Source organism: Dipteris shenzhenensis, chromosome 2, assembly GCF_047967505.1.
Source record: "Dipteris shenzhenensis isolate YYH24624 ecotype China chromosome 2, Dip_SZ_1.0, whole genome shotgun sequence".
NCBI classification, from domain to species: Eukaryota; Viridiplantae; Streptophyta; class Polypodiopsida; order Gleicheniales; family Dipteridaceae; genus Dipteris; species Dipteris shenzhenensis.
In genome coordinates, this window is record NC_141597.1 from 24255978 (window position 1) to 24282435 (window position 26458).

Here is a 26458-nt window from a genome sequence, read left to right on the forward strand (position 1 = left end):
TATGGCCTCAAGAGAAGCTCAAACATGCTATTTTATAATTGTCAATATCTCCTCTTCATGCTTATGTTGTGATTTTATAAATGTAGATGGAAGGGACGAGTGGAAGCTCATCCGATGATGCGCCAATGCCCGAGAGCACGAAGTGGCTTACGGAGAGGTTATACTGTCATTGCACTCATTGCAAGCGAGAAGTACGACATCAACGTTGTATTATCATGTGCCACTTGCGGATGTATGGGGAGGAGCCGGAACCAATACCCCCCGTTGGTGTTGCACATGTGGATGGATCATTGGTAAGTCAAGGCTATTTAAGTTCGCAATCTTATTGTATACCAGGAAATAGAAGATCTTATATTTACACGAATGAGCTTATGACAGGATGAGGAGGGTGACGAGGGTACACATATACCTTCTCACTTTCAACAAGACTATAGTCTCCCGGATGACGACGAGGGTATGGTCGACATGATGGATTCCATTTTTAGGGGCACTACATCCCACGTACACGTGATGTCAGAGTCTAAGGTCAAAATGCGAGAGTTGCAATCAACAAAATTGTACGAGGGTGCTAGGATGTCTAAACTACGTGCTTGTCTCTCAATCTTGAATCTACAAGTACAGTATGGGTGGTCGGATACAAGTGTCTCGACGTTAATGAGGTTAGCCCTTGCATTAATTTAACTCATTATTTGGATATTGTTTGTTTTGAGAATCATCATTTGGATAGTGTCTTTGTCATAGGTTGCTCCAGAAGATGTTGCCTGCACCAAATACCATGCCCGCATCAAGAGATGAAGCGAAAAAGATGCTAACAATGGTGGGTATGGATTATGATACCATCCATGCTTGCCGTAATGATTGTATTCTCTTTCGTCGTGAGCATGGAGATTTGGCTAGTTGTCCAAAGTGTGGGGAACAACGATATAGAGATGACTTGCAGGGTGAGCGGATACCGGTAAAGGTCTTAAGACACTTTCCCATCATTGCAAGAATACAACACATGTTTCGATGCAACTCCATAGCGGAGTTGATGACATGGCATGCATCTCATCGGTCCACTGATCACACATTGAGGATTCCCGCAGATTGTACAGCTTGGAAGCACATAGATAATCAGTGGCCGGACTTTGTGAGGGAGCCACGCAACTTACATCTTGGGCTAGCCATGGACGGCGTGAATCCTTTCGGGTTACGCTCGACATCTTGGTCAACATGGCCCATAGTCGTGGTGAATTACAATATCCCACCATGGCTAACAATAAAAAAGGGACACCTCATGCTTGCACTACTTGTGCCAGGAAAGTACAAGGCAAAAAACATGGACGTGTACATGGCACCTTTGATAAAGGAGTTACAGATATTATGGAGAGGAGTGCAGGTCTTTGATATTTCTAGAGCTCCTAGGCATACCAATGATATTTTGGTCAGGGGTATCTTGATGTGGACCATGCATGACTACCCAGGATATTGAGAGTGCGCAGGTACGTGGTTATGTCTTTACATGTACAATGAGGGATTATGCTTTTTTTACTCTCTTTTGCACGCATGTCTTGTACTAACATATTCATGCACGCGTGCAGGACTTGTTACAAGTGGGTACCATGCTTGTCCTGTTTATGGACCCGCTCTGAAATCGCTTGCACGCTACTCCAAACAAATGAGGAAAAATGTTTATGAAGGTCATGCTCGATACCTTCCGCTCGACCATCTCGCACGTGGAGGTCATCTTGATCCACCACCATCATATTTGAAGGCAAGTGATTGGATTCAAGCTTGGAGGGCAAATGGAGAGGAACCTCCTCCTGGTATGAAGAGGCTATCGATCTTTCACGAGCTTCCTTATTGGGGTCAGTTACAAATCAATCATCTCTTGGATCCCATGCATATCTTCAAGAATGTGGGAGCTACCATTTGGGCACACTTGGTTGGTTCCAAGGACTCGAGAGGAGTGCGAGAAGACTTGCGTGCTATGAATAGGATGTCTCGTTTGTGGCCCCAAGTGCATGCTTCGGGAAAAGTTGTCCTCCCGAAAGCAACGTGGATCCTCTCTACGAGGGAGGAGGCAGCGATCAAGGCAGACATTGCCTCTTTTCAAACACCGACAGGGTACATGCGTTGCTTGAATTGAGCATTTTCAAAGGACAATAAGCCTAGTGGCCTCAAGTCCCATGATTGGCACAAGGTCTTACAGGTATTCTAAGTAGAATTAGTGTACCGATAATAGTGATGCGTTAGCGTAATTATTATTATGTTATATTGTTGACATGACTTCATTGTTGCTTTGATAGTTCATCCTTCCAATTACAATAAAAGGGTGCTTACAAGAAGATGTTAGAAATGCTATATTCAAGATTTGTGGTATTGTGAGGTATGCTTACTATCAAATCGCATTATGTATTTTCTTAATGGACATGTGAAATAGGTGGATATCTCAAAAAGAGATCTCTATATCAAGCATCGAGAAGGCTAGGGTGGAATCCATCGAAGCCGTATGCTTGCTTGAGAAGCACTTTCCCTCAAGCATTATGACAACTCAAGTCCACTTGCTTGTGCACATAGTTGATGAGGTGGCTATAGCAGGTACCGTTCATAATCGATGGATGTTTTTTCTCAAGCGGTTTATGAAAACTTTAAAGGGGTTTGTAAGACAAAGAGCAAGACCGGAAGCAAGCATGGTAGAGGGATGGCTTGTGCAAGAGTCATTAGTATATATCACAGAGTTTCTTGCATCCACGGATCCTGATATGCCGCAAGCTTGGCACAACAAGGATGATGATCGCATCATTGGCGAGGTCCCCCAAGGAAAAGGGATTGAAAGAAAGATGAGCGAAGAGCAAATGGAGAAATTCAATAAGTTTTGTATCCTCAATAGCCCTGAGATGCAGAAGTGGATTGAGAGATATGAAGTGGCCAAAGCAAAAAGAATAAATGCAAGGACGAGATTCAGAGTAATGTACAGGCGATCACAACCATATCCACGAGATCTGGCTCTTCTCCCTACTCACATGTCACTTGATTGGCTACAACTGGCTCTACGTAAAGCCGAACATGATGGAGAGACAATAAACGAGCACGAGCGGGAGTTATCATCTGGATGTATGGTGCATGTAAGTTTCTTATCTCTTGACGTAATTAAGTAATTATTTGTGGAAATATATGCTATAAAATAGGTGCATCTTCATTGTTTTAATGATGCTCTTTTACAGTACAAAAAGTACAGTGCATTATGGTCATATGGACGACATTTTCACATGGAACGCATCGATTCAAAGAGAGTCACGTATGATTATGGAGTCATGGCTAACTTCACACAAGATAGCTGAGCAAGTGCTTCGGATACCAATCTTCTCTCCTCACAGTTGGATTATTGTGGAACCATACGCGACATCTATGAAATTGATTTCAGACGATTTACTATTTTCATTCTTCATGTAAAATGGTTTAGAACTACTTACAACGGTCCCCATGCGACAGTGAGAAAAGATAGTAGCGGTCTCTTTGCAATAGACTCCACCAAACATTGGACCGATGAAAGTGATACTTTTGTTCTTCCCGAGAACTGTGAGCAGGTGCATACTAATGATTTAATTAGTCGAAGCTTTCGTTTTTAAAGTCCATTGATATATATATAATTGACGACATTTGGCACCCATCTTCAATATAGTTGGTTTTTCATCTGGATCGTTCTGATCCAAGATGGTGGTACGTGATCCAAGTTGCACCACGAAGTAAGCAAATTTTTGAAGATCGAGATGTGGATATGGAGATGCCACTACCAATGCCGGATCCAATTGATGAATCTAGCGAAGAAGATGTAGATCACCATATGAGGCAAGAGGAAGATGCGCATAATGACATTGCACGGGAGGAGGATGGAGATCACGATATTGACGAAGAAGACAACGATCATCAAGATCAATCACCACACTTAAGCTTTATTGAAGAAGATGATCAAATACTTTTAGGTGAACGTACGATACTAGAGTACGATGATGATATAGGAGATCAACTCGGTATAGAGTTGGAGATATAGACTTGCTTGGCGCCTTAGACTTGGCTCAAGATGAAACAGTTGATGTAAATGCTCTTATTTGATTTTTCTCATCTCAAACTTGGACATGAATATATGAGCTTCAAAGGCTTGATGTACATGCTCTCATTTTTTTATTCTCTATGAGCTCAAACATGTATGAAAATTTAAAAAATTTTGTCATTGGAAAAAACTAACTTTTAAGGCCTTTAAAAAAAAAAAAACGTCTCTGTAAAAACGTCGCTATAATATTTTGTCTCAGTGTCGCTATATAGCGACTTTTAGCAAAAGTCGCTATATAGCGACGATTTACGAAACCCGATTTTCATACCGACGATTAACGCTAAGCGGGCGCTAAACGTCGGTACGTAAACGTCGCAATAGGATCCATGTGTAGTAGTGGGAGCAGGATGATCTTTTTACTGCAGCATCGACTCCACTGTTTGAGGGGTGCACATTCTCTATTCTACGTGCCTCCCTTGAGTTACTAAACTTGCAAACCATTTATGGATCGAGCACTGCAAGTTTGAATGCATTACTCAAGTAAGCTTTAAAGTCGATTTTGCAAACATGGTGAATTATGCGCGTGGGTCAATTACTCGAATGCTTTTCCTCATTTATGGTCTTCACGTGCAGGCTATTGTGTAAAATGCTTCCAAGGGAGAATAAACTACCGACCTCAAGAGATATGGCAAGGCAACATGTGACCTCTCTTGGAGGATTAGATTACAAGCGCATCCATGCATGTGTCAACGATTGCATTTTGTTTCGTGGACTACATAAGGATGCAAGAGAGTGTCCTACTTGTGGAGAGGCAAGATATAGAGCAAATCTCAAAACCTTGGACGTGCCTCGTAAGGTATTGCAACATTTTCCCATAATCCCTTGCATAACATATGTTCAAGTGCAAATCTATTGCAAAGCTCATGTCATGGCATTCCTCCCATCGATCAACCGATGGCAAGTGGAGAACTCCCGCGAACTCTCCTGCGTGGAAGCATATTGAAGACACATGGCCAAGCTTCAAGGAAGAACCTAGGAGCTTGAGACTTGGATTGGGTATGGACGGTGTGAACCCATTTGGTCTCAAAAGCACGTCTTACAGTGTATGGCCAGTGGTATTGGTGAATTACAATCTTCCACCCTCTATGGCTATTAAGAAAGGACATGTTATGGTGTCCCTTCTAATTCCAGCGAAACATAAAGTCAAAAATGCTGATGTTTATTTGGAGCCTTTGATTGATGAGCTAGAGATACTTTGGAGAGGTATTGAGGTGCATGATGTGAGCAGGCCTCCCTCGTCACGAGACTTCAACTGCAAAGCAGTCTTGATGTGGACGATGCATGACTTCCCAGGCTATGGCGAGTGTTCAGGTCAGCATTGCATTTTTAATTATGAATAGGCAAAGGATGTGGCACCCTAAACCCACCTTCCACTCTTAATTGCATCTATTGTTCAGGTCTCACTACATCGGGTTACCATGCATGTCCTGTTTGTGGTCCTTCGCTAGTTGCCTCACAGGCAGACACATTGAATAAGGTCATCTATGAGAATCACCATCGATTTCTCCCACCTGATCATCCTAGATATGTTGCCCCTTGGAATGAAGTCCTCCCACAATCACTCACCGCGGGAGATTGGATGAGAATTTGGGACGGTTCCATGACTCCTCCACCACTTGGCATGAGCCGTAAGGGTTTGTAACTATTGGCTGGAAGTAAAGATTGGATATATTGGCTGAAAGTAAAGATTTCACGCTAACACTTTATTTTGTTTAGATACTCCATCTTTTATCATTTACCATATTGGTCCCACCTCAAGATCAATCACCTGCTTGATCCCATGCATACCTTCAAGAATGTGGCATCTACCATTTGGGAGCATTTGAATGGGACACGAGATTCGGCAGGCATAAGGGAGGATCTACGTACCACAGGGAGGATGTATGAAGCTTGGCCTCAAGAGAGACCAAATGGGCGTGTTTTTTTACCTCGTGCACCGTGGATGTTATCAAAGTTAGAGATGGCAACGGTGAAGCACGCTATTACTACAATTCGTACTCCCACTGGATGCATGAGGTGTTTGAAGGGAGCCTTTATAAAGAGCAAGAAAAGAGGTGTAGTGCAATTATATGGCTTGAGATCTCATGATTGTCACAAGATGCTCCAAGTAAGTATTTTATGTGCATAATATCTTTTTCCTTTCAAATTTGTGAGTGAATAGCTATAAGCAACTAATCAACCACCTCCTCGCGGGTTCAATTCATACTACCTACTAGCATTTCACGTAGTGCATCGAAGGACGTGAAAGATTGTATTTACAAGATGGGCGAGCTTGTGAGGTACTTTACATGATACAAAATATGATGCGTATCAATGCTCCGTGCAAGTTTGAATGCATATTGCTAATATGCTGTACTTTTTCATTTCTAGGTATGTGAGCTCAAAGGAAATAGATCCCACCACGCTTGAGAATGCTCGAGTTATGTCAGTGGAGGCGGTTTGTTTAGTGGAGGAGACATTTCCACGTTCTATTCTCACAAGCCAACTACATCTCATAGTGCATTTGGTGGATGAGATTGCTATATGCGGTACTATACATGCACGATGGTTGTTCTTCCTGGAGCGCTTCATGAAGACCTTGAAGGGCTTCGTGAGACAAAATGCAAGACCCGAAGGTAGCATGGCCGAGGGTTGGTTGGTACAAGAGTCACTTGTATATATTTTTGAGTTTCTTGTTGATGTGGATAGCTCTCTCCCATGACTATGGAGAGATGATGAAGACCTAAGGATGACCTCTATTGTGCCTCAAGGGAAAGGACGCAACAAAGTAATAGACACGGAGTTGCATTATAGTATCAACCTCTTTTGCATGTTTAATAGTGATGTGATGAAAAGATGGGTGACAAGATACGAGGATGCAAAGGCAAGAAGACAAGAAGAAAGGGACCTCTTTCGTACACACCACGGATCTCGTGTGCCATACCCTCAATATCTAAGAGCACTTCCAAAGGATATTCATGTGGATTGGCTACTTGATGAAATGGAGAAAGCAGAGAAAGACAAGGGGATGCATATCACAATGGAAGAATGGGAATATGCTAGGGGATGCATGAGCAAGGTCGGTATATAGAATGTTATGCATAAGTTAGGAGCTTTCCATAATTTAGATTGCTTATTTAATTGATTTTTTCTTGGTGTAGTGCACTATGTTCAATGCTATATGGTGTGAGGGCAAGCATTTTCGAACACAATGGATTGATGATAAGAGAAACACACAAGATTGCGGCGTCATTGCTAGCTTTGAGGGAGCCAATGGAGCCATGGATGATTATTGTGGCATAATCCAAGATATTATTATGCTTGACTTTCGACGCTTCTTTGTGTATGTTTTGGATGTAAAGTGGTTTAAGGACATGGTGGAAAGAGGCCCTAATGCAACAATCAAATGCCATGCAAGTGGCTTTGTAACTATTGACTCCACAAAGTTTTGGCAAAGCAGGAAGGACACACTAGTACTACCGCAACAATGTGAACAGGTACTGTGCACACATATAAAAATACTCGCTTTTAAATATTTGATGCAAGAAAAGTAACATGATTGTATTTGTGTTTGAACTAGGTTGTCTATCAACCAATGGTGGATAATAATAGATGGTGGCATGTCATACCTATTATGCCACGTTCCAAAGTGATGTATAGTACATTTACTAATATGGAGCGTATGGAGGATGATCATGGCCATGGACGTGATGATGACCGTGATACCAGAGAGGAGGATGATCATGAGATAGGAGATACAGATATTGAGGCCATTACCGGTGAGGACGAGCCTACCATTCGAGATGCTGATTTCGATGAGCACATGAGTGGCACAAGTAGTAGTGGGTTGAATGTATTTGTAGATCTAAACACTTCTTTGGATTTTGAAGTAGATAGTTTGGCAAGGGTTGATCTCATTGAGGATGAGATTGAACCGTAGCCCCATAATTGATATTTGCAAAACTATTTTACATATTGTCTCATTCTCCTCATCTCACTTAATTCTTGTATATGTGGGCTTGCAAAAAATTATGTGCTTTGGTAATCATGGGCAATGTTTGGAAAGCAATGATGTATACCAAAATCTCACTTTCTATATTCTCTGGTTTGCGTCTATCTACACGTCTAAATGTGCATCTGATTCTCAGTGTAAACGCGCAAATAAATGCGCTAATACACGCGCAAATAGACACGCTTAGACGTGCTTTTAGATGCGCCTTTAGACGTGCCATAGAGTTTAAATTAAACATTTAAAGAAGAGCAAATTTGGTGGGTTGTTTGTTTGTAGGATGTCTTCATCTTCAACAAGTAGCTCCAGTGAGGATAAATCCCTCCGTATCCACCATCGCATGTGGTTAGAGCAAAAAATAATGTCTGTGTGATCGATGTCGAGGAAACATGTATCGTGCACGCAGGATTACAATGAATCATATCTCAAAGTATGGAGAATGGGATGTGACCGTAAACAGGGTAAGGGTTTGTAAGTTAAGGTTGATTGAGATACCTATGGGTGTTCATATGTTTGAGTTATGATCCCGTTTTAATTTCATACAGGATGCAGTGCCACACCCGCATATGTTACCCTATGCTCTCCGTGAGGAGGCGAAGCGTCGGCGATATGAGGTGGGATCTTCAAGAGGGACCGTTACGGATGCATGGAGTGATGGTGATAGTAGCCCTCCGCCATTACCTCATGAAGCCGTGGAGGAGGAGGTGTTTGATGATATGGTGCGGGATTTATATATCCATCAAGGGAGGGATAATAGCATGGAGCAGGATGATCTTTTTACTGCAGCATCGACTCCACTGTTTGAGGGGTGCACATTCTCTGTTCTACGTGCCTCCCTTGAGTTACTAAACTTGCAAACCATCTATGGATGGAGCAATGCAAGTTTGAATGCATTACTCAAGTAAGCTTTAAAGTCGATTTTGCAAAGATGGTGAATTATGCTAGTGGGTCAATTACTCGAATGCTTTTCCTCATTTATGGTCTTCACGTGCAGGCTATTGTGTAAAATGCTTCCAAGGGAGAATAAACTACCGACCTCAAGAGATATGGCAAGGCAACATGTGACCTCTCTTGGAGGATTAGATTACAAGCGCATCCATGCATGTGTCAACGATTGCATTTTGTTTCGTGGACTACATAAGGATGCAAGAGAGTGTCCTACTTGTGGAGAGGCAAGATATAGAGCAGATCTCAAAACCTTGGACGTGCCTCGTAAGGTATTGCGACATTTTCCCATAATCCCTCGCATCCAACATATGTTCAAGTGCAAATCTATTGCAGAGCTCATGTCATGGCATTCCTCCCATCGATCAACCGATGGCAAGTAGAGAACTCCTGCGGCCTCTCCTGCGTGGAAGCATATTGAAGACACATGGCCAAGCTTCAAGGAAAAACCTAGGAGCTTGAGACTTGGATTGGGTATGGACGGTGTGAACCCATTTGGTCTCAAACCTTTAGTCCCAAAGGTGTTCTCTTTGAACTTTTATACTCGTTCTATCGACTTCTCTTGTTCCTTGTCCACAGCACATTGAACTAGACCTTTCCAAAGCTTGTTTGCTTTCGATGAGCTTATGGATTAACTCTTCCAATTACTGTTACTTCAGGTCCAGTGCACAGGCTTTGTCAACGAGTTCCTTGTTTTATAGTTGGAGATCATACATACTACTCTGCATTGCCACAATAGTAATATTTCCCAAATGTACTAGCTCTTCTACTTGGGCTGTCTGCACCTCGCTTGCTTGCCTAGCCAATGTCCAAGAATGGTTCAATCGATTTAACCAAGCAACATCATGCACTGTATGAAAAGGAGGACTCTTACGTCTTACAGTGTATGGCCAGTGGTATTGGTGAACTACAATCTTCCACCCTCTATGGCTATTAAGAAAGGACAAGCAGAGAAAGACGAGGGGATGCATATCACAATGGAAGAATGGGAGTATGCTAGGGGATGCATGAGCAAGGTCGGTATATAGAATGTTATGCATAAGTTAGGAGCTTTTTATAATTTAGATTTCTTATTTAATTGATTTTTTCTTGGTGTAGTGCACTATGTTCAATGCTATATGGTGTGAGGGCAAGCATTTTCGAACACAACGGATTGATGATAAGAGAAACACACAAGATTGCGGCATCATTGCTAGCTTTGAGGGAGCCAATGGAGCCATGGATGATTATTGTGGCATAATCCAAGATATCATTATGCTTGACTTTCGACGCTTCTTTGTGTATGTTTTGGATGTAAAGTGGTTTAAGGACGTGGTGGAAAGAGGCCCTAATGCAACAATCAAACGCCATGCAAGTGGCTTTGTAACTATTGACTCCACAAAGTTTTGGCAAAGTAAGAAGGACACACTAGTACTACCGCAACAATGTATTTACGCGTCTAAATGCGCGTCTGATTCTCAGTGTAAACGCGCAAATAAACACGCAAATACACGCGCAAATAGACGCGCTAATAAACGGGATGTTAGACGGGCCCGTATTTTCTCAGGTCAAACGCGCAAATAGACGCGGTTATTTACACGCAAATAGACGAGCGTTTAGCCGTGCATTTAGACGCGCCCGTAATTTATCTACTAAAGCAATGCCTATAGACGCGCCCGCTATTTTGCGCATCTACCAAACGCGTCTATAGTTGCTTTGTGTTGTTGTGATTGAGGAGGAATCTCTTAAGTCAGACCGTAGACCAGTGCCTATAGGCATAATTGTTAGAAACGTGGTGTGTAATTGTGTGTGTATGTGTGTGTGTGTGTGTGTGTACATGCCAATGGAGATTCATGATCTATGCAACTAAATAGGATCCATCGTGAACAAAGACCATTTTGGAACACAACAGATTGCGTAGCCACCACGAAGAGAACCCCAAAATGACCTAGAAGAGATGGACCTTTTGTTGAATCAAGTTGCTACACCATAGCTTGAATATGTTAGAATAGAATTGGTTTGCATAATGACTCATATGGATTTGGAAAAAAGAATCATATATAAAAGTTGTTGTGCATTGAGGGGAGTTAGTCTCCTTCTAGTATAGGAAAAATTAGAGAGCGATCCATCACTATTGCATCTCACAACAGAGTACCAGAGTATCATCATGTTGGATCTCAAAATTCTTAAAATAGTCCTATTCTAGAAAACCGAATGGGTCGATTTGGCAAAACCCATCATATACAAAAGTCAAGGTGCTACGACAGAGACAATCTCCTCTTGGGATAGCAAAAGAGGAGCGAAAGTCATAGAGTGAGCTGGCCATAACTTTTGCATATTGCAACAAAGTACCATTATGTTGGGTCTTTAAATTCTTGTAAAAGACCTTTTCTCCCCCTTTTGTGCAATTCTATGCGGGTTGATTTAGCAAAAAGCATCATATATAGGAGTCGATGTGTTTTGAGGGAGATAGCAAGTTGATTTGGCTCATGCCCATCTCGTCTCTGTCAAAATTGGCTTGTTTTCCTAGAGGTTGCACCAGTATGGACTATGTTTAAGAATGGTCTTTTTCATGACAAATGCTATTTGGTTGCAAGGATCATGATTTTTCCATCCTCAGCTTTGTGGCATGTCACCTACAATTTGTAGGTTATGTGTTTCATCTTATAGTTTATTTTTCATTGTTTTTCCCATTATTGTCGTACCATTGTTTTTTATTGTATGAACCTCAGTAGATCGGTTAAGTTAGTGAGCAATTGCATAAACAAGTAATACATCAAATTATGCTTCAATAATTTTGGCTTCCATGCTTTTCATCGCTATCTTGGATTTGTAGCTTCAATGCTTTACAAACTCCTTGTAACATCACTTCTCGATATCAATGTTTGATTGTTTCATGGAAATTTCATGTGTTTCTCAATGCTTGGTTACATTTGTGAAGTAATTGATAGATTTTTTGAATTGCTTGGACCCTTGAGACTTGAGCATTCTTGCAAATCATTTCATGGATTATTTGAAGCATATCATTTTGAAGGATTGCAGTTAAAACACTTATGGCTATATGAGATTTATTGAATTTGTCAATACCTTCCTTGAATCGTATGAATTGATGGTAATATCTACAAATATATGAGCTTCTTACTTCAACGCTTCCTTAATAGTAGAATATTTTTTTATGACTCACTCGATAGCTTCCTTCAATGTTTTCTTCATTATATCCTTTATCATATTGTTTGACAACTTACTTGATATTTTTCTTGTTTCAATGCTTATAGGCATATAAGACTTATGAAATTGTTTGTATTGCTTTCTTGAACTGTATGAATTGTTTGATAGCTTCTTTGCTTCAACCACATCACTGTGAAAGATGGTAATGCTCAAGTTTGTGCTTTCGCTAACACTTCTTGAGAACTTCATAAGGAGCTACAAAACTATAAGTCATGATATGTCTATCAAGAGTGTTTTGAATGAGATTGTGAAGTTTGTTATGTATCTCATCAAGAGGAAGACTCACATGTCACAACCTACATATGTGAAAATAGACGTATTTTGTAAGCCAACATGACCTTATTTGGCAAACATCATGATACATATAGAAGTGGAAATGCTTTGAAGGAGGTAGCCTCCTTTTGGTAAAGAAAAAATTCGAGAGCGAGCCATAACGTGTACACGTCACAATAGAATACCATCATGTTGGGTCTTAAACTTCTTGAAATTAGGCTAGTCTACAAGACCACATGAGCATATTTGGCAGAATTCATCATTTACATAATAAGTGGATGTGCTTTGAGGTAGGGAGTGTTGAGAGGAAGAGAAAGAGGAGAGAGACCAACACAAGAGTTGCTCCCAAGAAAGTGATTCTATTCATAGATCATAGGCATATATATAGTTTAGGACTAGGATGAGTTAGGGCAAGCTATATATACCTCTAACACCCCCACTCAAACTAGGCCCTCTAGCTAGGGATGAAAAAACCCTTGGGAAGTACAAGGAAAAAAACCCGAGCCACTATATATATCTATGTGAAAATATATATACAAAGGATGGCCATATGCCATTTTGAATGATACAATGTAATGCTGGATGATACAATGCAAATTGCATGTGGATAGTACAAGGGCATAAGACAAGCACTTGTCCATAGTATAGTGCAAAGTATAGGCACTATGTTTGGTGCATGGTACAGTGAAAAGTATGTGTGAAAAATAGAAAATCTTCCTGGAAATCTCAACTTGTTTGACATAGTGATGATGCATAATCAGGGCTTGCGATCTTCAAGTTCGATGTTTGAGCTCTTCATTTGAATAGTAGAGCTTGTTGTCTCCAAGTTCAATCTAGTCAAACCTCCTCAAACCTTTATAATCATGCCTTCATTTTTTGCACAATTCATCCACATAAAATGACTTATTTCATGTAGTGTATATGAACACATCAAATATTCAAGTGTCTGTTTCTATTGTACCAAGGATGAATGTATGAGCAAATTGCTTTGGTCACTCTAAAGATGAGTATGGAGGGGCAATTTGAGATGTCCACAAAGCTAGACCTGAAATGTCTCTTTGGTAGTGTAAGAAAGTCGTAGCAACACAATAGGAAGGCCCATAAAGTTCTTGCAAATCAAGAAGCAATAATCCAAAAACATAACGAGCATTTGGGCACAAGTGCCTATAGCATATTCGACTTAGTTGATTATGTGATCACAAGCTCACTTGCAAAGTACATCATTGAATACATCAAGATTGAGGAGGAATCTCTTGAGTCAGACCAATGTCTATAGGCATAATTGTTAGAAACATGGTGTGTAATTGTGTGTGTGTGTGTGCAAATGGGATCCATCGCGAACAAAGACCATTTTGGAACACAACAGATTGCGTAGCCACCATGAAGAGAACCCCAAAATGACCTAGAAGAGATGGACCTTTTGTTGAATCAAGTTGCTACACCATAGCTTGAATATGTTAGAATAGAATTGGTTTGCATAATGACTCATATGGATTTGGAAAAAAGCATCATATATAAAAGTTGTTGTGCATTGAGGGGAGTTAGTCTCCTTCTAGTATAGGAAAAATTAGAGAGCGATCCATCACTATTGCATCTCACAACAGAGTACCAGAGTATCATCATGTTGGATCTCAAAATTCTTAAAATAGTCCTATTCTAGAAAACTGAATGGGTCGATTTGGCAAAACCCATCATATACAAAAGTCAAGGTGCTACGACAGAGACAATCTCCTCTTGGGATAGCAAAAGAGGAGCGAAAGTCATAGAGTGAGCTGGCCATAACTTTTGCATATTGCAACAAAGTACCATTATGTTGGGTCTTTAAATTCTTGTAAAAGACCTTTTCTCCCCCTTTTGTGCAATTCTATGCGGGTTGATTTAGCAAAAAGCATCATATATAGGAGTCGATGTGTTTTGAGGGAGATAGCAAGTTGATTTGGCTCATGCCCGTCTCGTCTCTGTCAAAATTGGCTTGTTTTCCTAGAGGTTGCACCAGTATGGACTATGTTTAAGAATGGTCTTTGTTCATGACAAATGCTATTTGGTTGCAAGGATCATGATTTTTCCATCCTCAGCTTTGTGGCATGTCACCTACAATTTGTAGGTTATGTGTTTCATCTTATAGTTTATTTTTCATTGTTTTTCCCATTATTGTCGTACCATTGTTTTTTATTGTATGAACCTCAGTAGATCGGTTAAGTTAGTGAGCAATTGCATAAACAAGTAATACATCAAATTATGCTTCAATAATTTTGGCTTCCATGCTTTTCATCGCTATCTTGGATTTGTAGCTTCAATGCTTTACAAACTCCTTGTAACATCACTTCTCGATATCAATGTTTGATTGTTTCATGGAAATTTCATGTGTTTCTCAATGCTTGGTTACATTTGTGAAGTAATTGATAGATTTTTTGAATTGCTTGGACCCTTGAGACTTGAGCATTCTTGCAAATCATTTCATGGATTATTTGAAGCATATCATTTTGAAGGGTTGCAGTTAAAACACTTATGGCTATATGAGATTTATTGAATTTTTCAATACCTTCCTTGAATCGTATGAATTGATGGTAATATCTACAAATATATGAGCTTCTCACTTCAACGCTTCCTTAATGGTAAAACATTTTTTTATGACTCACTCGATAGCTTCCTTCAATGTTTTCTTTATTATATCCTTTATCATATTGTTTGACAACTTACTTGATATTTTTCTTGTTTCAATGCTTATAGGCATATAAGACTTATGAAATTGTTTGTATTGCTTTCTTGAATTGTATGAATTGTTTGATAGCTTCTTTGCTTCAACCACATCACTATGAAAGATGGTAATGCTCAAGTTTGTGCTTTCGCTAACAGTTCTTGAGAACTTCATAAGGAGCTACAAACCTATAAGTCATGATATGTCTGTCAAGAGTATTTTGAATGAGATTGTGAAGTTTGTTATGTATCTCATCAAGAGGAAGACTCACATGTCACAACCTACATATGTGAAAATAGACGTATTTTGTAAGCCAACATGACCTTATTTTGCAAGCATCATGATACATATAGAAGTGGAAATGCTTTGAAGGAGGTAGCCTCCTTTTGGTAAAGAAAAAATTAGAGAGCGAGCCATAACGTGTACATGTCACAATAGAATACCATCATGTTGGGTCTTAAACTTCTTGAAATTAGGCTAGTCAACAAGACCACATGAGCATATTTGGTAGAATTCATCATTTACATAATAAGTGGATGTGCTTTGAGGGAGGGAGTGTTGGGAGGAAGAGAAAGAGGAGAGAGACCGACACAAGAGTTGCTCCGAAGAAAGTGATTCTATTCATAGATCATAGGCATATATATAGTTGAGGACTAGGCTGAGTTAGGGCAAGCTATGTATACCTCTAACACCCCCACTCAAACTAGGCCCTCTAGCTACGGATGAAAAAACCCTTCGGAAGTACAAGGAAAAAAACCCAAGCCACTATATATATCTATGTGAAAATATATATACAAAGGATGGCCATATGCCATTTTGAATGATACAATGTAATGCTAGATGATACAATGCAAATTGCATGTGGATAGTACAAGGGCATAAGACAAGCACTTGTCCATAGTACAGTGCAAAGTATAGGCACTATGTTTGTTGCATGATACACTGAAAAGTATGTGTGAAAAATAGAGAATCTTCCTGGTAATCTCAACTTGTTTGACATAGTGATGATGCATAATCAGGGCTTGCGATCTTCAAGTTCGATGTTTGAGCTCTTCATTTGAATAGTAGAGCTTAATGTCTCCAAGTTTAATCTAGTCAAACCTCCTCAAACCTTTATAATCATGCCTTCATGTTTTGCACAATTCATCCACATACAATGACTTATTTCATGCAGTGTATATGAACACAGCAAATATTGAAGTGTCTCTTTCTATTGTACCAAGGATGAATGTATGAGCAAATTGCTTTGGTCACTCTAAAGATGAGTATGGAGGGGCAATTTGAGATGTCCACAAAGCCAGGGCTAAAATGTCTCGGGTAGTGTAAGAAAGTCGTAGCAACACAATAGGAAGGCCCAAAAAGTTCTTGCAAATCAAGAAGCAATAATCCAAAAACATAACGAGCATTCGGGCACAAGTGCCTATAGCATATTCGACTTAATTGATTATGTGATCACAAGCTCACTTGCAAAGTACATCATTGAATACATCAAGATTGAGGAGGAATCTCTTGAGTCAGACCACAGACCAGTGCCTATAGGCATAATTGTTAGAAACATGGTGTGTAATTGTGTGTGTGTGTGTAAATGCCAATGGAGATTCATGATCCATGCAACTAAATAGGATCCATCGCGAACAAAGACCATTTTGGAACACAACAGATTGGGTAGCCACCACGAAGAGAACCCCAAAATGACCCGGAAGAGATGGACCTTTTGTTGAATCAAGTTGCTACGGCATAGCTTGAATATGTTAGAATAGAACTGATTTGCATAATAGCTCATACCGATTGGGAAAAAAGCATCATATATAAAAGTTGTTGTGCATTGAGGGGAGTTAATCTCCTTCTAGTATAGGAAAAATTAGAGAGCAATCCATCACTATTGCATCTCACAACAGAGTACAAGAGTATCATCATATTGGATCTCAAAATTCTTAGAATAGTCCTATTCTAGAAAACCGAATGGGTCGATTTGGCAAAACCCATCATATACAAAAGTCAAGGTGCTACGACAAAGAAAATCTCCTCTTGGGATAGCAAAAGAGGAGCGAAAGTCATAGAGTGAGCTGGCCATAACTTTTGCATATTGCAACAAAGTACCATTATGTTGGGTCTTTAAATTCTTGTAAAAGACCTTTTCTCTCCCTTTTTTGCAAGTCTATGCAGGCCGATTTAGCAAAAAGCATCATATATAGGAGTCGATGTGTTTTGAGGGAGATAGCAAGTTGATTTGGCTCGTTCCCGTCTCGTCTCTATCAAAATTGGCACCAGTATGGACTATGTTTAAGAATGGTCTTTGTTCATGACAAATGCTATTTGGTTGCAAGGATCGTGATTTTTCCATCCTCAGTTGTGTGGCACGTGTCACCTACAATTTGTAGGTTATGTGTTTCATCTTATAGTTTATTTTTCATTGTTTTTCCCATTATTGTCGTACCATTGTTTTTTATTGTATCACAACAACACAAAGCAACTATAGACGCGCTTGATAGATGCATAAAATAGCGGGCGTGTCTATAGGGGTTGCTTGAAAAGAGAAATTACGGGTGCATCTAATAGCGCGTCTAACAGCTCGTCTATTTGCGCGTGTATTGACACGTCTATTTGCACATCTACACTGAGAAAATACGGGCCCATCTAACACTATGTTTGTCAACGTGTCTATTTGTGCGTGTATTAGCGCGTCTATACTGAGAATTAGATGCGTATTTAAACGCATATTTAGACGCAAAATTGGTATACATCACTGCTTTCCAAACATTGCCCATGATTACCAAAGCACATAATTTTAACAAAAACATCAATGCTTTTTTGCAAGCCCACATATACAAGAATTAAGTAAGGTGAGGAGAATGAGACAATATGTAAAATAGTTTTGCCAATATCAATAATGGGCTACGGTTCAATCTCATCCTCAATGAGATCAACCCTTGCCAAACTCTCTACTTCAAAATCCAAACAAGTGTTTAGATCTACAAATACATTCAACCCACTACTACTTGTGCTACTCATGTTCTCATCGAAATCAGCATCACCAATGGTAGGCTCGTCCTCATGGGTAATGGCCTCAATATCTGTATCTCCTATCTCATGATCATCCTCCTCTCTCGTCTCACGGTCATCATCACGTCCATGGCCATGATCATCCTCCATACGCTCCATATTAGTAAATGTACTATACATCACTTTGGAACGTGGCATAATAGGTATGACATGCCACCATCTGTTATTATCCACCATTGGTTGATAGACAACCTAATTCAAACACAAATACAATCATGTTATTTTCCTTGCATCGAAGGTATCAAATATTTAAAAGCGAGTATTTTTATATGTGTACACAGTACCTGTTCACATTGTTGCAGTAGTACTAGTGTGTCCTTCCTACTTTGCCAAAACTTTGTGGAGTCAATAGTTACAAAGCCACTTGCATGGCATTTGATTGTTGCATTAGGGCCTCTTTCCACCACGTACTTAAACCATTTTACATCCAAAAAAGTCAAGCTTAATAATATCTCGGATTATGCCACAATAATCATCCATGGCTCCATTGGCTCCCTCAAAGCTAGCAATGATGCCGCAATCTTGTGTGTTTCTCTTATCATCAATCCGTTGTGTTCGAAAATGCTTGCCCTCACACCATATAGCATTGAACATAGTGCACTACACCAAGAAAAAATCAATTAAATAAGCAATCTAAATTATTGAAAGCTCCTAACTTATGCATAACATTCTATATACCAACCTTGCTCATGCATCTTCTAGCATACTCCCATTCTTCCATTGTGATATGCATCCCCTCATCTTTCTCTGCTTTCTCCATTTCATCAAGTAGCCAATCCACATGAATATCCTTTGGAAGTGCTCTTAGATACAGAGGGTATGGCACACGAGATCCGTGGTGTGTACGAAAGAGGGCCCTTTCTTCTTGTCTTCTTGCCTTTGCATCCTCATATCTTGTCACCCATATTTTCATCACATCACTATTAAGCATGCAATAGAGGTTGATACTATTATGCAACTCCGTGTCTATTACTTTGTTGCGTCCTTTCCCGTGAGGCACAATAGAGGTCATCCTTAAGTCTTCATCATCTCTCCATAGTCGTGGGAGAGAGCTATCCACATCAATAAGAAACTTAGAAATATATACAAGTGACTCTTGCACCAACCAGCCCTCGACCATGCTACCTTTGGGTCTTGCATTTTGTCTCATAAAGCCCTTCAAGGTCTTCATGAAGCGCTCGAGGAAGAACAACCATCGTGCATGTATAGTACCGCATATAGCAATCTCATCCACCAAATGCACTGTATGATGTAGTTGGCTTGTGAGAATAGAACGTGGAAATGTCTCCACTAAATAAACCACCTCCACTGACATAACTCGAGCATTCTCAAGTGTGGTGGCCAGATCTATTTCCTTTGAGCTCACATACCTAGAAATGAAAAAGTACACCATATTAGCAATATGAACACCTTGCATGGAGCATTGATACGCATCATATTTTGTATCATGTAAAGTATCTCACAAGCTCATCCATCTTGTAAATACAATCCTTCACGTCCTTCGATGCACTACGAGAAATGCTAGTAGGTAGTATGAACTGAACCCACGAGGAGGTGGTTGATTAGTTGCTTATAATTATTCACTCACAAATTTGAAAGGAAAAAGATATTATGCACATAAAATACTTACTTGGAGCATCTTCTGCCAATCATGAGATTTTAAGCCATATAATTGCTCTACATCTCTTTTCTTGCTCTTTGTAAAGGCTCCCTTCAAACACCTCATGCATCTAGTGGGAGTATGAATTGTAGTAATAGCGCGCTTCACCGCCGCCATCTCTAGCTTTGATAACCTCCACGGTGCATGAGGTAAAAAAACACGCTTATTTGGTCTCTCTTGTGGCCATGCTTCACGCATCCTCCCTAGGGTACGTAGATCCTCCCTTATGCCTATGGAATCTCGTGTCCCATTCAAATGCTCCCAAATGGTAGATGCCACATTCTTGAAGATATGCATGGGATCAAGCATGTGATTGATCTTGAGGTGGGACCAATATGGTAAACGATAAAAGATGGAGTATCTAAACAAAAGCTGGTGTTAGCTAACAATCTTTATTTCTAGCCAATATAGCACACAATAGTTACAAACCCTTACCGGCTCATGCCAACTGGTAATCTCCCGCGGTGAGTGATTGTGGGAGGACTTCATTCCAAGGGGCAACATATCTAGGATGATCAAGTGGGAGAAATCGATGGTGATTCTCATAAATGACCTTATTCAATGTGAGGCAACTAGCGAAGGACCACAAACATGACATGCATGGTAACCCGATGTAGTGAGACCTGAACAATAGACGCAATTAAGAGTTGAAGGTGGGTTTAGGGTGCCACATCCTATTCATAATTAGAAGTGCAATGCTTACCTAAACACTCTCCATAGCCTGGGAAGTCATGCATCATCCACATCAAGACTGCTTTGTAGTTGAAGTCTCGTGATGAGGGAGGCTTGCTCACATCATGCACCTCGATATCTCTCGAAAGTATCTCTATCTTGTCAATCAAAGGCTCCAAATAAACATCAGGATTTTTGACTTTATATTTCCCTGGAATTAGAAGGGACAGCATAACATGTCCTTTCTTAATAGCCATTATTAGAGGGTGGAAGATTATAATTCACCAATATCACTGGCTATACACTGTAAGAGGTGCTTTTGAGACCAAATGGGTTCACACCGTCCATACCCAATCCAAGTCTCAAGCTCCTAGGTTCTTCCTTGAAGCTTGGCCATGTGTCTTCAATATGCTTCCACGTAGGAGAGTCTGCGGGAGTTCTCCACTTGCCATCGGTTGATCGATGGGAGGAATGCCATGACATGAGCTCTGTAATGAGTTTGCACTTGAACATATGTTGGATGCGAGAGATTATGGGAAAATGTCGCAGAACCTTATGAGGCACGTCCAAAGTTTTGAGATCTGCTCTATATCTTGCCTCTCCAACCACAAGTAGGGCACTCTCTTGCATCCTTATGTAGTCCACGAAACAAAACGCAATCATTGATGCATGCATGGATGCACTTGTAATCTAATACTCCAAGAGAGGTCACATGTTGCCTTGCCATATCTCTTGAGGGCGGTAATTTATTCTCCCTTGGAAGCATTTTACACAATAGCCTGCACGTGAAGACCATAAATGAAGAATTAAAGCATTCGAGTAATTGACCCACTAGCATAATTCACCATGTTTGCAAAATAGACTTTAAAGCTTACTTGAGTAATGCATTCAAACTTGCATTGCTCCATCCATAGATGGTTTGCAAGTTTAGTAACTCAAGGGAGGCACGTACAATAGAGAAAGTGCACCCCTCAAACAGTGGAGTCGATGCTACGGTAAAAAGATCGTCCTGCTCCATGCTATCATCTATCCCTTCGGATTGATGGACATATAAATCCCGCACCATATCATCAAACACCTCCTCCTCCACGGCTTCATGAGGTAATGGCGGAGGGCTACTATCACCATCACTCCATGCATCCGTAACGGTCCCTCCTGAAGATCCCACGTCATATCGCCGACGCTTCGCCTCCTCACGGTGAGCATAGGGCAACATATGCGGGTGTGGCACTGCGTCATGTATCAAATTAAAACGGGATCATAACTCAAACATATGAACACCCATAGATATCTCAATCAACCTTAACTCTTTAACACTTACCATGTTTACGGTCGCATCCCATTATCCATACTTTGAGATGTGATTGAGTGTAATCCTGTGTGCACGATACATGTTTCCTCGACATCAATCACACAGACATTTGATTTTTTTCTCCAACCACATTTCACAATGGTGGATACGGAGGGATTCATCCTCACTGGAGCTATTTGTTGAAGATGAAGACATCCTACAAACAAGCAACCCAAAAAAATTTGCTTTTCTTCAAATATTTAATTTTAAAACTCTGTGGCGTGTCTTAAGATGCATCTAAAACCACGTCTGTCTATTCTATGGTGCGCGTCTATAGGTGTGTCTAAAACTGCATCTGCTCTGTGTATGTAGATGCATAATTACACGCGTATTTAGATGCGCTATTAAACGTGCTTATAGATGCCATTTTCAAATCTGCTTTTAGCACGCTCGCTTTGCTTTTCTTTACATTACTTATACTTCGCGCGGCTTGCTTGCTTTGCTATTAATAGATCCATAGTTTCGATGCTTAAGAGGAAGGCACCCACACTTACTTCCAAGCTTACACTTAAGAGGAAGGCACCCACACTTACTTCCAAGCTTACACTTAAGAGGAAGGCACCCACACTTACTTCCAGGCTTACAGGAGAAGAGGGTGAACAAGGAAAAGAAGTAACTTTGAAGAAGGAGAAGAAGCTTCTATACCTCTATCCAAGGTAAGTCTTTTTACAGTTGATCTTTTTTGGAAGTTGCTCTCTTTGGATTTGTCCTTTATCGTATCCAAGAAACGAATGATTTTGGTATCAGTGTTACGTTTTTGTGTTGGGCGCATGTCCTTTTCTACTTTTTAGATTAGTTCGTCTGTCAAAGCGCATCTATAGATGCGTCTCAGAGCACATCTAAAACCGCATCTACAGGCGCGTCTAGACTGTTTGTAGACACAGACAACCGCATCTAGACTGTTTGTAGACATAGACAACCGCGTCTATAGACGCGCTATTATACGCAAAAATAGATGCGCTTCTCAGACGCATCTATAGACGCACTTCGACAGTAATCTTTTCTGACAGTAATCTTTTCTTCCCTTCCCCTTTCTTCTCAGCTCATCAGTAATCATCTTTTTTTCTTTTTTCCAGTTCATCATGTGGCTAGGAAGCTCTTCGGGCTCACCTGATCTCCGGGAGTCTATTTTTAGGGACTTATATAACCTTTTAGGCACCCTCCCAGTCTTGTGGAGTTATACGGGTATATGATGGGTACTCTAAACACCCCCCAGGAGTTGGCACTATAGACTCCAAACCACCCCACACCAACTGAGATTACCCCAGCAGAGTCAGCACAGACCAGCCGGCTACACAGCCGAGGCCCTTCTCCCATGTCATCTTATGCCCCTTCCCCCATGCCATCTTATGCCCCTTCCCCCATGTCGTCTTATGCCCCTTCCCCCATGCTGTCAGCAGGTCCTTATGTCTCGCAGAGCCATTGGCATACTCTTGTATAGTTGAGACTCGTTTCTCCAGCTATGAGTGGTCAACATAGTCCCGTTCAGTCTCCAGCTACGAGTGGCCAGCATACTAGCTTGACACGACATGGTAGCAAGCGTAGTAGCAGGGAGAGCGATGGGGGATGCATGGCATAGTGCTTTGGGAGGGGTGGTGTGGGGACGATGATGATTCAGATGATTTGGATGTGCCTCCGGGTGATGGTACAATCTTCTATGACATCACTCAGATAAGAGGCATCTTGATGGATGCACGAGGGAAGGACATCATGGCCTTCATGTGCTCTGTAATTGCTAACAATTATAGAGATTGCTTTATCCATTACAAAGACCATCCAAAGAGATTGTGAAGTTTGTTATGTATCTCATCAAGAGGAAGACTCACATGTCACAACCTACATATGTGAAAATAGATGTATTTTGCAAGCCAACATGACCTTATTTAGCAAACATCATGATACATATAGAAGTGGAAATGCTTTGAAGGAGGTAGCCTCCTTTTGGTAAAGAAAAAATTAGAGAGCGAGCCATAACTTGTACACGTCACAATAGAATACCAGCATGTTGGGTCTTAAACTTCTTGAAATTAGGCTAGTCTACAAGACCACATGAGCATATTTGGCAGAATTCATCATTTACATAATAAGTGGATATGCTTTGAGGGAGGGAGTGTTGAGAGGAAGAGAAAGAGGAGAGAGACCGACACAAGAGTTGCTCCCAAGAAAGTGATTCTATTCATAGATCATAGGCATATATATAGTTGAGGACTAGGCTGAGTTAGGGCAAGCTATATATACCTCTAACACCCCCACTCAAACTAGGCCCTCTAGCTACGGATGAAAAAACCCTTGGGAAGTACAAGGAAAAAAACCCAAGCCACTATATATATCTATGTGAAAATATATATACAAAGGATGGCCATATCTCGGCCATATGCCATTTTGAATGATATAGTGTAATGCTGGATGATACAATGCAAATTGCATGTGGATATTACAAGGGCATAAGACAAGCACTTGTCCATAGTACAGACCAAAGTATAAGCACTATGTTTGGTACATGATACAGTGAAAAGTATGTGTGAAAAATAGAAAATCTTCCTGGAAATCTCAACTTGTTTGACATAGTGATGATGCATAATCAGGGCTTGTTGCCATCTTCAAGTTCAATGTTTGAGCTCTTCATTTGAATAGTAGAGCTTGTTGTCTCCAAGTTCAATCTAGTCAAACCTCCTCAAACCTGTATAATCATGCCTTCATGTTTTGCACAATTCATCCACATAAAATGACTTATTTCATGCAGTGTATATGAACACAGCAAATATTGAAGTGCCTGTTTCTATTGTACCAAGGATGAATGTATGAGCAAATTGCTTCGGTCACTCTAACAAAGAGTATTGAGGGGCAATTTGAGATGTCCACAAAGCCAGGGCTGAAATGTCTCTTGGGTAGTGTAAGAAAGTCGTAACAACACAATAGGAAGGCCCATAAAGTTCTTGCAAATCAAGAAGCAATAATCCAAAAACACAACGAGCATTCGGGCACAAGTGCCTATAGGCATATTCAACTTAGTTGATTATGTGATCACAAGCTCACTTGCAAAGTACATCATTGAATACATCAAGATTGAGGAGGAATCTCTTGAGTCAGACCAATGCCTATAGGCATAATTGTTAGAAACATGGTGTGTAATTGTGTGTGTGTGTGTGTGTGTGTTTGTGTGTGTGTGATTTTACCAAAAAAAAAAGTGTGTGTGTGTGTGTGTGTGTGTGTGTGTGTGTGTAGATGCCAATGGAGATTCATGATCTATGCAACTAACTAGGATCCATCGCAAACAAAGACCATTTTGGAACACAAAATATTGGGTAGCCACCACGAAGAGAACCCCAAAATGACTCGGAAGAGATGGACCTTTTGTTGAATCAAGTTGCTACACCATAGCTTGAATATGTTAGAATAGAATTGGTTTGCATAACAGCTCATACTGATTTGGAAAAAAGCATCATATATAAAAGTTGTTGTGCATTGAAGGGAGTTAGTCTGCTTCTAGTATAGGAAAAATTAGAGAGCAATCCATCACTATTGCATCTCACAATAGAGTACCAAAGTATCATCATGTTGGATCTCAAAATTCTTAAAATAGTCCTATTCTAGAAAACCGAATGGGTCGATTTGGCAAAATCCATCATATACAAAAGTCAAGGTGCTACGACAAAGACAATATCCTCTTGGGATAGCAAAAGAGGAGCAAAAGTCATAGAGTGAGTTGGCCATAACTTTTGCATATTGCAACAAAGTACCATTATGTTGGGTCTTTAAATTCTTGTAAAAGACCTTTTCTCTCCCTTTTTTACAAGTCTATGTGGGCCAATTTAGCAAAAAGCATCATATATAGGAGTCGATGTGTTTTGAGGGAGATAGCAACTTGATTTGGCTCATTCCCATGTCATCTCTGTCAAATTTGCTTGTTTTCTTAGAGGTTGCACCAGTATGCACTAGAGAGAGAGAGCTGATGGTTAACCTTGGGAAGACCAAGGTCATGATCTTCAACACCTCTTACATATTGTTTCACTGACATAGCTTTACATACCAGAGTGAGCCAGTGGAGATTGTGCCCAACTGTTGAGCCATTGAACCTATTTGGGATCTATACAGACACTAGCAACAAATAGTAATAATTATTAGGACAATGTACAATTATACTTCTTGTTTCAAGAACTCAAACTTAGACATCCTCTCATGAAGAATCTCACATGGAAGAATAGCTTAAGCATTGTGATTTCTAATTGCCAAAATTGATTTGTCATCCATTAAAACAAAAAGAAAACTATATTGTATATTCTAGGTTCCTACAATAGAACCATTTTTCGCCAAGAGCAAAATTGAATTTATCTAGGTGAAATTGCAATATGTCAAGTGATACAAGATGTTGAACATTAGTCCTTGTCTAAACTTGCACTTTACAAGTGTCAATGATGCTGATGACAAAATCCATCAGTAAAAGGAAGCTGACAGTTTGTTTAGTGGGTGTGTAGAGCCATTATCAATGTATGGGGGGACATACTCAC